Below are 13,483 nucleotides of genomic sequence, written 5' to 3' on the forward strand. Positions count from 1 at the left end.
TTTAAAATGTGTGTCAACTTAGAGAATGGCTTTCTCAAAAATTCATCACTTGTGTAAAGTAAGTACATGTTTGGGGTCCAAGTGCCAGAACTCTGCTTTCAGCTCTTAATTGCTTTCAGTCATAGGCATGTTGCGTAGTGCTTTGGGGTTATTCAGACGAGTGGTATAAATCAAAACAAAGGGAAGCTTGTTGGTTAAGAAAGAGCACTCTCTGTCTGAAGGCAGAAAGGAAGAGGAGACTGGAAACCAACTACAATGTCTCCGAGGTGGCACTACTGTTCCTAAAGCCTTTAACAACCTAAAAAGAAATTTTCTTTTCAACCATTCTCTTTTTAGCTAGTACTAGGCTAAACCGCTGAGTGTGACTTTGTTTTATTTTTAGTCACAAAATTGAAAGATTACAAATGAGACATATTATTGATTGTGAGTTTCTTAAAGATATTTGGTCATTTCTTATTTGGTATGGGGCTTATTTTAAATACATTCATAAACAGCTGCAAATGCTCTTTGTGGAAAACATGATAAAACTAAGCAGTGAGCCAAAGGTTCAGGTTTAGCTTTCTGACAAAACTGACAACTCATTCTCTTTAGTTATTACAAGAAAAATGGGTACTGTGTCACTGCTATAACAATGATATATCACCCTTTTATCAACAAACTCTTATACAGAGTTCTTCATAAAGCAAATACAGTGCTTTCTTTCAAATATTCAATCTTAACTTGATTTTGTTTTTCAAGGCAATTCATTTAGTTGATGCTGGACTGAAGTGTATTAATAATCAATTTTGTTCATTCAGTTACTTCTGTAATTCAGTGCGTTGACATTTTTAATCATTAAGCTTATAGTTGGGCATGTATTGCGAGCCTACTGTATGTCAGTTTCTTTAAGGTTTGGGGCATACAAAAATAAGATACCTTCTTTCAAGGAGCTCATAGTGTAGTGAGGAAAAACTTGAGCATACAGTCTTCTGGGAGCATCCAAGTAGGGGAGTCAGTAAATACTGATTAAGGAGCAAAATCACAATAAAAAATTTTAAGATTTCCTAAACCATTTTCTCCATGTTTCCACTGTATTTCTCTATAGCGATTAACAGTAAAATTCTCACAAAAGAGACGAGGACCTATACTTTTCTTAGGAGACAGTAAAGAAAGGACAGAGCATATTCATAGCCAGCCTAGAGAAAAGAACACCAGATGAGAAAGGCACTTGGTAACAGTGCCAAAGGAAGAGAAGCAAGCCAGCTGAATCCCTAGTGCTGGAGGGATGAAAGAAAAGGTACTTGAGGAACTAGCCAAGGGTCAAAAAACAGGTCCTAGGGTTCGGTCTCAAGCAGACAACTTCTGGGTTCTCTGATAATCTGGTTTCTCAGCCAACAGCAGGTTAGAAAAGGGAGAGGCACACTGGCAACAAAGGTTGATAGCCTCACAGTGAGGGAGAAAAGAAAATTAGAAGTGGACTTACGTCTCCAAGAAATTAGCAATTTGAGATCATTTAGTGTAGGGAGAAAGAACTCTTTAAAAGCTTATAATCCTGGAGCATATCGCCATAGTCACCATAATACAGTAATTGCTAGTCATAGTTGTGCTCCTGAGTCATCAACTTCTTTTTATTCTATGCTACCTAAGGACTTTTTCCCCCTTCCCATGGCAGTCTGTTGGACCTTTCTCATTACCATGTCTTAACTTTAAGGAGAAAACATCTTACTGTCAATGTTTCTAAAATAAAATGGGTATGGGGTGGGAGGATTGGGTACAAGTTTCCCCTGCTATCAGAAAGTAGAGCGTTCCTATGAAACCTTTTGGAAAGCCAGTATAAAGTGAAGTAATTACCTTAGGACACATCTTACTAACAGCTGCACAGAATAAGTCAGGATAAAGCACAGTTGGTCACAGACACGGTTCAAGGCTATAGAGGCTTGATGCTGAGATGCTGAGCGTAGTTCCCTGGGAAGGAGCTTGGTGGTGCCCCTCTCAACTGCTCAGGGTGCCCACTGCCTCTATAACACTTCTCTGCAAAACAGATGCCTTTTTTCATTTTTTTTTAGTTAGAGAAAACAGGTACTAATGTAGGTCTTTCATAAAAGCAAAGTGGCATAAAGTCAACTTTCAAAAAGCGGGGGTTACAGGTATTAAACGTTTTGTGGTTTTTTGCCACACTGTTGTCAAACCCGTTTCTAGGGGATGTTTTCAACTTCAATGTAACTGATGGGCTTAACTGATATAGCCCTGCTTGTATGCTCACATTTGTTACTGAAACCCATGAGAGGCCTATGCAGATCTTTGTAAATTGGGTTAAGAAAGCCTTCAGTTTTCAGATGCTCTAACCGTCTTCTGTTTCTCATGTGGCTCCATTTTCTCCCTACTGCAGATTGCAAGGATGTAACTTGACTACAGGTTGATTCATTCATTTAACAGATGTTTATTGAATGCCTGGCATTTGCAAGGTATTGAGATATAGATGGACTTAATTTTTTGGAATAAGGATTTATTTTGATCCATAGTCCACTTATTATTTTTAGCAGCTCAGAACAAGTAACAGATTGATTGATTCCTGAATTTCATTGGCAAACCAAAATCATCCACTACATGTCAATTCTCCCTCAAAAGGTAACCTTATCTTGAAGTCCTGGAGGTGACTGTGACAACTGGTTTGGAAAACTGAGTCTTATGTCTAAACCATAATATAATTTGAATGTCTCTTGCCTAGTAGAATTATATTACTAACATGGTTATATGTCTTAGGTATGAAGAATTCTAGAATCATTCTAGAATTATATATGTTTATAAATATGTTTATAATAAATATTCTATCCTGACCATCACTCAACCGCATTTTAAGTTACACCCTGTTCCTGGTCATATAAGATTGCATATCCTGGTGCCACTGATTACTTCATTGATCTGAAGAGCTATCTTGCCTACAGTTTTTCTTTAGACAGCTTTTGGAAACTTACTTCTAAAGGCTTTAAGTATTTTAAGTTTAAAATAACTGAAAGATTTAGAATCATCTTAAGCCACCAAAAGCAAGTTTATGTTTGATTGTTAGAGGAGACAGAAATGAGGACACAAAAGAATCTAAAAAAGAGAGGATATATGTATGTGTATAACAGATTCACTTTGCTGTACACCTGAAACTAACACAACATTGTAAATCAACTATACTGCAATAAAAATTAAAAAAAAAAATGAGGACACGGATTTTGAACTTCTTCTTGAATTTCTGTTTTTAAAATTTGAATTTACCTTACTGCTCTGTGAAAGTGCTGTTTCAGGGCATCTTCTTGGCTATTTGATTTGAAGGTAAGTCTGGAAGAGCAGATTATACAGAAGTCTTCTTAAGTCTGCCAGCATGATTATATCTGTTTGGTTTATTTCTTAACCTTCTGTGAAGTGTTTGTAGGTTTTCAGGTGATGGTGTCTTTTGATTTACTCTACTACCTAAATTTTACCAGTCAACGTTGAAAGAAAATGCTTTCTGATTTGTTGTGGAAGGATTTATTTGGTTCTAGAAGTATAGTACATATTTTAGTACCCACATAATCTATTATGTAAAATGCCTCTGCTCGAGATGTTTCCCCCCATTTTTGGTTAAGAGAATAGGAAATCCACAAACTTTATAATGCCATTTACTCTGCATTATCCATTTTTGAAGACCTATAATTGTTTTTTTTCTTTTTTTAACCATTACTTTAGTCAAAAGGACGTAATTTTCTATGTTTAAAAAAAGATTTAAAATATAATAGCTGTGATGACTTTATTAATATCCTGGAATATAAATTCCTGATAGCAACCACTCTTGTGAATATTTTAATATGTCTATACCCAAATGTCATCTGAGTATCCAGACAGACCCCTTAAGAACTAAACATTTGGCTTGAACGTTCAGTTTCATGTTATGGAGAAGCCAAAAACCCTCCCTAAGATTTCTGCAAATTCCTAGTGTTCTGTGGCCTCTGAGTTACTGCCATCTGGATGGGATTTCTTCCCCTTGCCTTCTCTCTCCCTCTCCAGAGGGGAAAAAACAAACAGTTGTTTCCCTAGTCTTATGCAGAGCATCTTTGCCTTCCTTTGATGCTGCAAGGCCTTACCTTCCACCATAAGTGCCTTTTCCATGTATTTTTCTGAACAAAAAGCATTTCTTTCCTAAGAGGAGCTCCACTGTTGATGTTAAAATGATGAAATGTGTGGCTTGTTAGGTTTAATTTGATAATAATAACCTTTACAGTAACTTATTTTCTCCATTTACCAAACTTTCAAAAATTTCAGTTATTCACACGAAACTCAGTCTCAGTTCTTTAAAGAAGTTATAAGAAAACCCTATGCTGAAAAAGCTTTTGCAGTGTTAGAATTGATTATACTATATAACATCGTGTAGCTCTTTTGCCAGGTGGTTCAGAGAAGATAGTGCTCTTTTAAAAGGATACAGAATTTCCGATAGAGTTCAAGTATGGAGTTGATCTTTCTCTTAGAGAACTAAATCAAGACTATTTTGTGAATGTGTGCAAGAAGTCTACCCTTTTGAGGTTTGTATTTAGTAATTTTGAGCTATTTTCTATCCGATTTTCTTTGACTAAACTACATATGACGTCACTAAATTATTTTTGACTGCCAAATAATAATTTGCCATGGTTTTCACATTTCTAAGCCAATCATGATCTTTTACAGAAACAAGTTTGAAAAAAATGGGTTATGGTAAAAAGGGATAAAACTAGAAATGTATAACTAGTAGCCAATGCTGGTTTTAGGATTTTTATATATCTACTATCTTTTTTGATACTCACTGTCACTGGGAAATCATGCAAAAGTTGGAATTCCTGTCTAGAAGTAGAATTTTGAAAATATGATGTTGATACTATTATACTTATTCAGTTACTTGTTGCATTTTCTTTAAGAGTTTTGTGTCATTGTTTTCTTCTGTGGTGCAAAAATACTGTGATTTAGGGTATAGACCAGAGGTCAGCAAACTATAGCCAGTGGGCCAAATCCAGCCAGTTCTATAAGCTAAGAATGGTTTTTCCGTTTTTAAAGGGTTAAAAACAATAACAACAACAAAGATAATAGATGACCGAAGGCTTACATGCTACCCAGCTTTTTACAAAAAAGTTTAGATTCTTGAGTTTTAAAGTGGATGAACAATTGTTAGAAAGTCACTGATGGAAAAAATTGGTGGTTATATAATTGTATATTCTGAATACTGTGTAATTCATTACAAAATGAGTTACATTAAAAAGATGGCATAGATTGACAATATGTTGGCATGGAAAGATAACTGAGTAGGCTACTAAACGCATATCAACAGTCTATCTCCCAGTGAAGGATGGTAAAAGATTACAAGGAGCTTTTATTTGATTGTTCATATTTATCTACTGCCTGAATTTTTTTGAATGAACATATGACTTTATTTATAATGAAAAACAAAGGTGCACACATGCATATGTGTGTGTTGTATTTGTGTGTTTTAAAGAAAAAGAGAGAAACCGAATGGAAATTTCAGTGTCACTTGTGGCTGATTTTCATCAGATGATAAATAGGTTTGTTTAAGGAATGTAACTTATTATGTACCACTTTTAAACTGTTGTCATCTTTGAACTTTAAACATTTTTCCCTTCAAAACTTTTACCAGGTAACCAAACACATGAAGATGTCAACATTGAGGCTTAATCTCACTTGTATTTTTTTTTAACCATTTCTTTAGTTGAAATCTAATTACACTGCTTTAGAGCAGCTAGGTAATAATATAAAAGCAACATGGCCTTTTAAGAAATTGTCAGGAACTGTGCCCCACATAGTTTACATTGCAGAGATTGCTAGTTCTGCATACATTGTCTCCAGAAAATGTTTTCATGTCCAGGCACATGTTCAGACATTAAGGATTGAAGAGTTGCAATAATAATTATACGATAAGTAGTCTGTCAAAAGAACAGTCGGATTTCATAGATTTTAAAAAATTTTCCCTTTTATCCCCATACCTTGCTCCAAATTCCCCTACTCTCCGCGCCCCAAGGCAAGCATTTTAATGTATTTATAATAGAGAAAAAATTTAATTTATGTAAATTGCATTGTGGTGTCTCTCTCCTTTGCTTCCTGCTTTATTCACTCAGCACTGTACTTCTAGTGCTGTGTTGTTCCATGGTATGTATCCACATTTTACCTATTACTCTCGAGAGAGTAGGCCCTCAGCTTACTACCACAAATAGCAATGCAGGAAACAATCTCACACCTGTCTCTTTATGGGCTGATGTGAGAATTTCTTTGAGATAGATATACCTGGGAGCAGAATTGCTGGATCCAAGGGTACGTGTGTACTTAATTTGACAACATAGTTTCCATGGTTCTTTTGAATGGCTGCACTAGTCTGCATTCCCATCATGGGCTTTTTATTTGGGTAAATTTTTGTAAGAGTTTCTCTACGGCCAGTAGTTAGTGACAAGAAAGGATTACCTTAGGTGAGAATAATTGTTAGAACTCCTGAATTATTGTTAGGTGGCAATCCCAGATGAGATATAGAGCCATGCTTTTTATAAAAGCATGTTCTTTTTGAGAGCTAGAGCTGTTGACAATGTGGAAGCGTAGGAACTGATCTGAATCCTATCTTCTAAGTCTGCGTCCCATGACCAGGTACCATGAAATGGTGTTGTTTGTATTTTATAATGCTACATCCTTATCTATTTAACTTTTAAATTATATTAAGCACATAAGTAATGCTCACTGTTTACAAAATACTATTATATATGCTTTATAAGTATTAACTCACTTAAGCCACATAAAATAGGTACTGTTATTGTTCCCATTTTATAAATGAGGAAACTGAGACACAGAGAGATTGTTTTAATACTACCAATTGGTGAATGTAGATAACTAATGAAAAGTCTGTGAAAATAAATGGTTTATGTAGTATATGTTATTTCGTAGTCCATTACAAATACAAAGGTGCTATTTAACTTTTCTGACTTTAACTTTTGAATACCAATATGTGTAACTCATTGAAATGCCAAATGGGAAAAGGAAGCATATTTACTAACATGTTTAATATTATACTTTCAAGAATTTGAAAATAAAATCCACAGATAGTGATAACCTTTATTAGGTGCCATAGTTGTTACTCTGGTACACTGGGTGTGTAAATTTTCCAGATGGGTAAAACTTAATTATTTAAACACCATAAAATATTATCTTTTAACATTTTCTTTTAAATCCTGCTTTCCTAACTTCTTAAAGAGTAGGTATGAAAGCATGATTTAACGTTTTCCTCGTGATTGGGGTCATATTTTAGTAATTGTCATTGTACTTTGATGAGGATGTAGATGTAAAATATGAAACAGAAGGCTTCTAGTAATGACTAGAACTGGCTTTCGTGAAAAAGTGCCTAATATTCTTTTTCTTTTGGATTATTTGCCTAATCTTAGAAAAGGTAAAGTAAAGAATATACAATCACAGTTGTATAATGTGGCTGCTGTAAAATTAATCATCGACTCACAGATGGTTCCTTGCCTAGAAAACCATCTTCGGTGTTGCTGTGGTAGTTTTAGCTCCTAGTGATTTGAAGACCCTGATGAATCAGATACTTATTAGCAGTCACCCATTCTTTTGCTATTTACTGTTTGTTGAGGAAGTATAGAGAAACAGTATCCCTTTCCACTGCAGTAGTTCAGACTGGATTACTGGAATATAAATTCATTATCTTTGCAAACAAGACAGCAGACTAATTTTTTCTTCAAACCTTCTTTAATATTTGGCTTGAAACCAAATGCCAAGCACAAGCAACATCTAAAATTATGTCTCCAGGGCTTCCCTGGTGGAGCAGTGGTTAAGAATCTGCCTGCCAATGCAGGGGACACGAGTTCGAGCCCTGGTCCGGGAAGATCCCACATGCCACGGAGCAACTAAGCCCGTGCGCCACAACTACTGAGCCTGTGCTGTAGAGCCCGACTGCCACAACTACTGAGCCCATGTGCTGCAACTACTGAAGCCCGCGCGCCTAGAGCCTGTGCTCCACAACATGAGAAACCACCGCGATGAGAAGCCCGTGCACCGCAACGAAGAGTAGCCCCTGCACGCTGCAACTAGAGAAAGCCCGCACGCAGCAACAAAGACCCAATGCAGCCAAAAATAAATAAATAAATAAATTTTTAAAAAAAAATAATAAAATAAAATTACGTCTTGGGACTTCCCTAGTGGTTCAGTGGCTAAGACTCTGTACTCCCAATGCAGGGAGCCCGGTTTCAATCCTTGGTCGGAAAGTTAGATCCCACATGCCGCAACTAAGAGTTCACATGCCGCAACTAAAGATCCTGCATGCCGCAATGAAGATCCCAAGTGCCTCAACTAAGAGACCTGGTGTAGCCAAATAAATAAATAAATAAATATTGATAAATAAATAAATAAATAAAATTACGTCTCTAAATGTATAGGATAGAAAGCCCTGTCCTTGCATGGTAGATTTACTTTCTTATAAATCGTTTGCAACACAAAATTGTCTGCTTAAAACTTGTAACTTATGAAAGCTTCTGGATAGGGACAAAGTATGCTACAGAGTAAGGGGTTCAGCTCTGCTGATCACCAATAGATGGTCATTTTCAACTCAGACATTATTGTTATTTATAGCATGTTTGTTTATACATGTATAGTTTTGAGGTATCTTATAGATATTAATATAAATATTATAAATATTGCAAACCCCATTTTGTCTCTTTTTTAAAAAATTTATTTATTTATTTTTGATTTTTTTGGCTGTGTTGGGTCTTCATTGCTGTGCCCGGGCTTTCTCTAGTTGCAGCGAGCGGGGGCTACTCTTTGTTGCGGTGCGTGGGCTTCTCATTGCAGTGGCTTCTCTTGTTGCGGAGCACAGGCTTTAGGCGCGCGGGCGTCAGTAGTTGTGGCTTGCAGGCTCTAGAGCGCTAGTTGTGGCTCGCAGGCTCTAGAGCACAGGCTCAGTAGTTGTGGCTCACAGGCTTAGTTGCTCTGCAGCATGTGGGATCTTCCCAGAGCAGGGCTCAAACCCGTGTCCCCTGCATTGGCAGGCGGATTCTCAACCACTGTGCCACCAGGGAAGCCCCCATTTTGTCTCTGAAAGCAGTACTAGTGATAGATGGATGAACACTAAAATAGAAATAGTGTAAAAAATTGAAAGTGAGGAAATTATACATATTAAATATATGACTGGACAATAAGAATGATTACGAAGGGCAGTCCCAGGATGTGTGAAAAAAGATGTGCCTGTGCAGTTGAGAGTCAGCCAAAGGTGAAGAAATACGCATGCCTGAAATAGTTTCAACAGAGGATCATTGCTAAAATGGGATGCCTATTTAGTCAAAGGTTTGAAATTCAGGTTAAAGTTGGAGTTCAAGAACTTAAAGGCTGAGCGTGGTGAGCGAAAGTGGTGCTATGGAAACTTATCAAAAGCCACAGACGCACCATGGGTTCAAGGCCTTTTCTAATCTGCAGGTGAAACTCTGGTGTGGATTCCTTAGCTGCCAGAGGTTGCCTCCCTTCTGTTGGTGGAGATTGTGGCAGGGAGGGGTTGCCTGCCTCAGTAAATGTTCATTGTAAACAAAACAGGACACTTATTTTTTTTAATGCCAAAAATATACCAGCTCGGAGGAAATGCAGACGCCATAAACCTAAATTTTACTCATGGTTTTGGACTTTTAGACTAATGGATTTCTTTTAGACTAACGGCTTTAACAGCCTTTTGGAATTTGTCCTGCTTGTAAATAGAGCTGCCTCCATGTATTTTATATTCTGAAAACCCTACTGGTCATTAAATTGAATGATACAAAAAAAGAGGGATCAAATATTTGCTAGGACCAAATAACCCCTCAGGGTGAACTTTACAGTTGCTGGTAGAGTGGCTGTGCCGGATGTAGTGTACTGTGGCTCACCCACGAAGCTGGCCTTGGTGTTGGTATGTGGACTCTGCCTCTGTAAGAGCTGCTGCTCACTATCCAGGTTGGATTTCGGGGGTGACACCCCCCTGCCACCCTTTTTTTCAGCTTTTAGCACTGAAACCATTGTATAGTCTTTTTTTTTTGTGGCTCAGTATCTGATTTTTAAATTATTGTGGGTTTTTTTTGTAAATTTTATCTTTGATGTAGCCAGATACATTAAAAATTAGTGAGTCTCTGTCTTTGTTGAAAATCTATTATTTAATATAGGAAACACGGTCCATTTATTTTATGTTTTAAGTTATGCACTTTATCTTTTGTCTGGATGAAGGTTGACACTGTCTACAAGAGCTGCTGCTGGAGTTGGTGATTGGCACTGTTCCCACTTCTACATTCAGATCAGCAGCCAACATGTATTTTAAATTAATCCCCAAAGTATTATTTGTACAATAAAAATTTTAAATATATTTTTCCAATTTAAATGTTTGTCACATCATATTTACTGTAATTCTAGGCTCTGCACTCTTGTCAAAGTGAAGTGTCCCTGAATTGTTTTAGCCTTTTCTATAAGTCTGTTTTGGCCAGAGTATCCCGTTTTAAGGAAGTAGCAAGATTTTTTTAAGGCACAGGGCCTATATTTAGGCCCTCACTGTTGACCATTTTAGTTTCCATGGCTAGGCTAAACTATCTAAGTCATCAGCATGTTGTATTCTGCCAGCAATGTTTATATCAATGACATGTTTTGTTTGTTCTTTTTAAGTCTCATTCTTATTAAAATACGTCACTTAGCTGGTTTACTTTATTTTTTCCTAAATGTGCAAGAATTACAAAGGCTGGCTTCTTGTTAAATAACGCATGCTTGGTTGACTGTTTTATTAAAAAAAGCCGTGAAGTTGTTCCTAAAAAGAGTGAATAAAGATCCAGCATAGCAAGTAGATGATACTCAAGGAGTTACTAAGAATAAGTGTGTACAAACTAGGAAACGCACTGAATATGTGTTGCTTGTGCTTGCCAAAGTTTAGTTTGTACTACATTTAGAACTCTGACTCTGCAAGCTTTCAGTTTGTTCATGAATCACAGAGGTAGAAAGAAAATGATTAAGGGCACTAAACTAACATCACTCATCAGAAGGCAGGAAGTAAATGTGACTTCTTAGGTTGCGAGCAGATTGTATTAGCAGTCAACAGTAGGGTTTACAGTGTGCCCAACTTTGTGTAAGGTACAATAATAATGATAATGATAAAATTGTACTATTTGGTGGTGGTAGAAATAATAATAACTAATATTTACATAGCATTTACTGTATTCTAAGGTATTGTTCTAAGAGCTTCACATGTATTAACTCATGTAATTTCCCCAGTGACCATCTGAGGTAGGTGCTACTGTTATCCTCTCGTAACTCACTTAATCCCCATAGTAACCCCATAAAGTAGACCATGTTATTAAGCCCATTTTACAAATGAAGAAACAAGGGTAAGTAACTTATTCAAGGTCATGCAACTAGTAGTCGAGCTGGAGTTCAGAATCCATGTTCTTAACCACTCTGGAAGGCTCAATAATGGCCTCCTCCCAACCTCACTGGGTGGGGGTGGGCAAATCTTTACTGGTTTGATCCCATTTTCGTTCCATTGCCCTTTCAGTGGTTAATTTGGGAATGGCAGTTTGGACAATAAGATAGCACATGGGGAAGAATTTAATTGCACACAGTAGACTGATCTTGGATGTGAAAATGAATTTTTGACAACTGGAATTAAAATCAAAGTACCTAAACAAATACTTTTGAGCTTTACTTCATGTTGTACTGGCTAGTACAGATTGCTATATTGACAAACATGTTTCAAGAAAATAATTGTTTATATAAAATAGAATTTTAAAAATTTATTAAAATTTTCTGAATTCAAATAGAGGAAATTTTTTATGTCAACATAAAATTATAAACTTTTCTGGGAAGGAATGTTGTTTATTATGTGTTTTTCCGTATACATTTTTTTTTCATTTATGAAGTATAAAAACAGCAACCCTGTGCCAATAACCACAGAAGTTTTTGAAATTTTACCTGTCCACGGAAATCCATGAAAGCCTGGATGTTGCAAATCTTGGTGAATACTCACTAAACTCCATTCTCACCATCTTGCTTCCTGATCACTTACAGCCTGGCTTTGGGCCTAATCTCTTGATTGAACTGGTTTCTAGAAGGTTACTGTTGATTTTATGGTCTCTGTATACCACCTTTTTTAAACCAAAGATCTTTTTTGACTTTTCTGTAATGTTTAATTCTGTTGCCCATTCTGTCTCTGAAATTCTCTTCCCTAGTAGTTGCTGACAGTGTGTCTCTGTGCTACCTCAGTGACCATTTTCAGTCTCCTTTAGTGCTTTTATTTTGGTCCTTTCTATTTCTTGGTGGTGACTCTTGTAAAAAAACCACACATCATGTTTATAATGCCTGTAAATAGTAAGCATGAGAATGAATTAGCCATAAATAGAAGCTGCATGTTGCTAAGTAGACACTATTTAGTAGAGACTGTCTTTTGGTATTAAGCTAGGTTTGTAATTAATATTGAACAGTTTTTTTGATTGCAACAATTGGGTTTTTTAAAGTACACACATATATTTAATGCATTATATTCCTTTGCATATACCATTATTAAACTATATCTTTATGGATCTCTTGATTCCAGTTGTGTACGTATGCTTTAAAAAAAGAAAATACTGTATGGGCATCCTTATGCCTACATCTTGGTATACTCTGTGAGTATCTCCATCATGTAAATTCCTAATGGTAGAATTGTTAAATTATGGTGTATATGCATTGAAAACTTTGGTAGGCATTGCCAAATAGTCTTTCTAAAAGCTTGTATCAATTTGCACTTTTATCAACAGTATAAGTACCACTTTCTCCATATCCCTCCAACAGTGAATATAATAAAACTTAATGTTTGCTGATCTAATGGATAAAAAATATTTTCTTTACATTTTTATTTATTTTAATTATAAGTGAGGTGGAGCATCTTTTATATCAGTAGTTTTCAACTGGGGGCAACTTTGCCCCCCCAGGGGACATTTGATACTGTCTGGAAACATTTGGGGGCTGTTAAAACTGGGAGAGGGTCTGGGAAGAGGGTTCTACTGGCATGCTGCTAAACATCTTACAATGCACACAACAAAGTATTATTTTCCAGCCCCAAATATCAGTAGTGCCAGGGTTGAGAAACCCTGTTTTATATTAAAAACCCTGTTTTATATTATTCCATTTCATCTTCTTTGTTGGTTTATATCTGTAATTTCTGAGTTATTTTATTGTTTGCTTTAGAGTTTATAGTATACATTTTTAATTTATCACAGGTCACCTTTGAGTGATATTTTACTATTTCATGTATGGTATAAACACCTTGCTATAGTATATTTCTATTTTTCTCCTCCTGGCCTTTGTGTTATTGTTTTAATATGTTTTACTTCTGCATATATTATAGACCCCACAATATATTATTATTATTTTACTTTAAACAGTAGATTATCTTTAAATTTTTTAAACAGCTTTAATGGATTATAATTTACATTAGATTGCACATATTTCAAATATACAATTTGATAAGTTTTGA

The 13,483-nt window shown here is 36.0% G+C and overlaps 1 protein-coding gene across 2 annotated transcripts in view; it reads left to right on the forward strand.

The window, feature by feature from the left end:
- Positions 1 to 13,483, forward strand: part of TRAK2 (trafficking kinesin protein 2) — a 65,969-nt gene that overhangs the window by 10,809 nt on the left and 41,677 nt on the right. The window lies entirely within an intron of this gene.

This window comes from Balaenoptera ricei, chromosome 7 (assembly GCF_028023285.1).
Source record: "Balaenoptera ricei isolate mBalRic1 chromosome 7, mBalRic1.hap2, whole genome shotgun sequence".
NCBI lineage: Eukaryota > Metazoa > Chordata > Mammalia > Artiodactyla > Balaenopteridae > Balaenoptera > Balaenoptera ricei.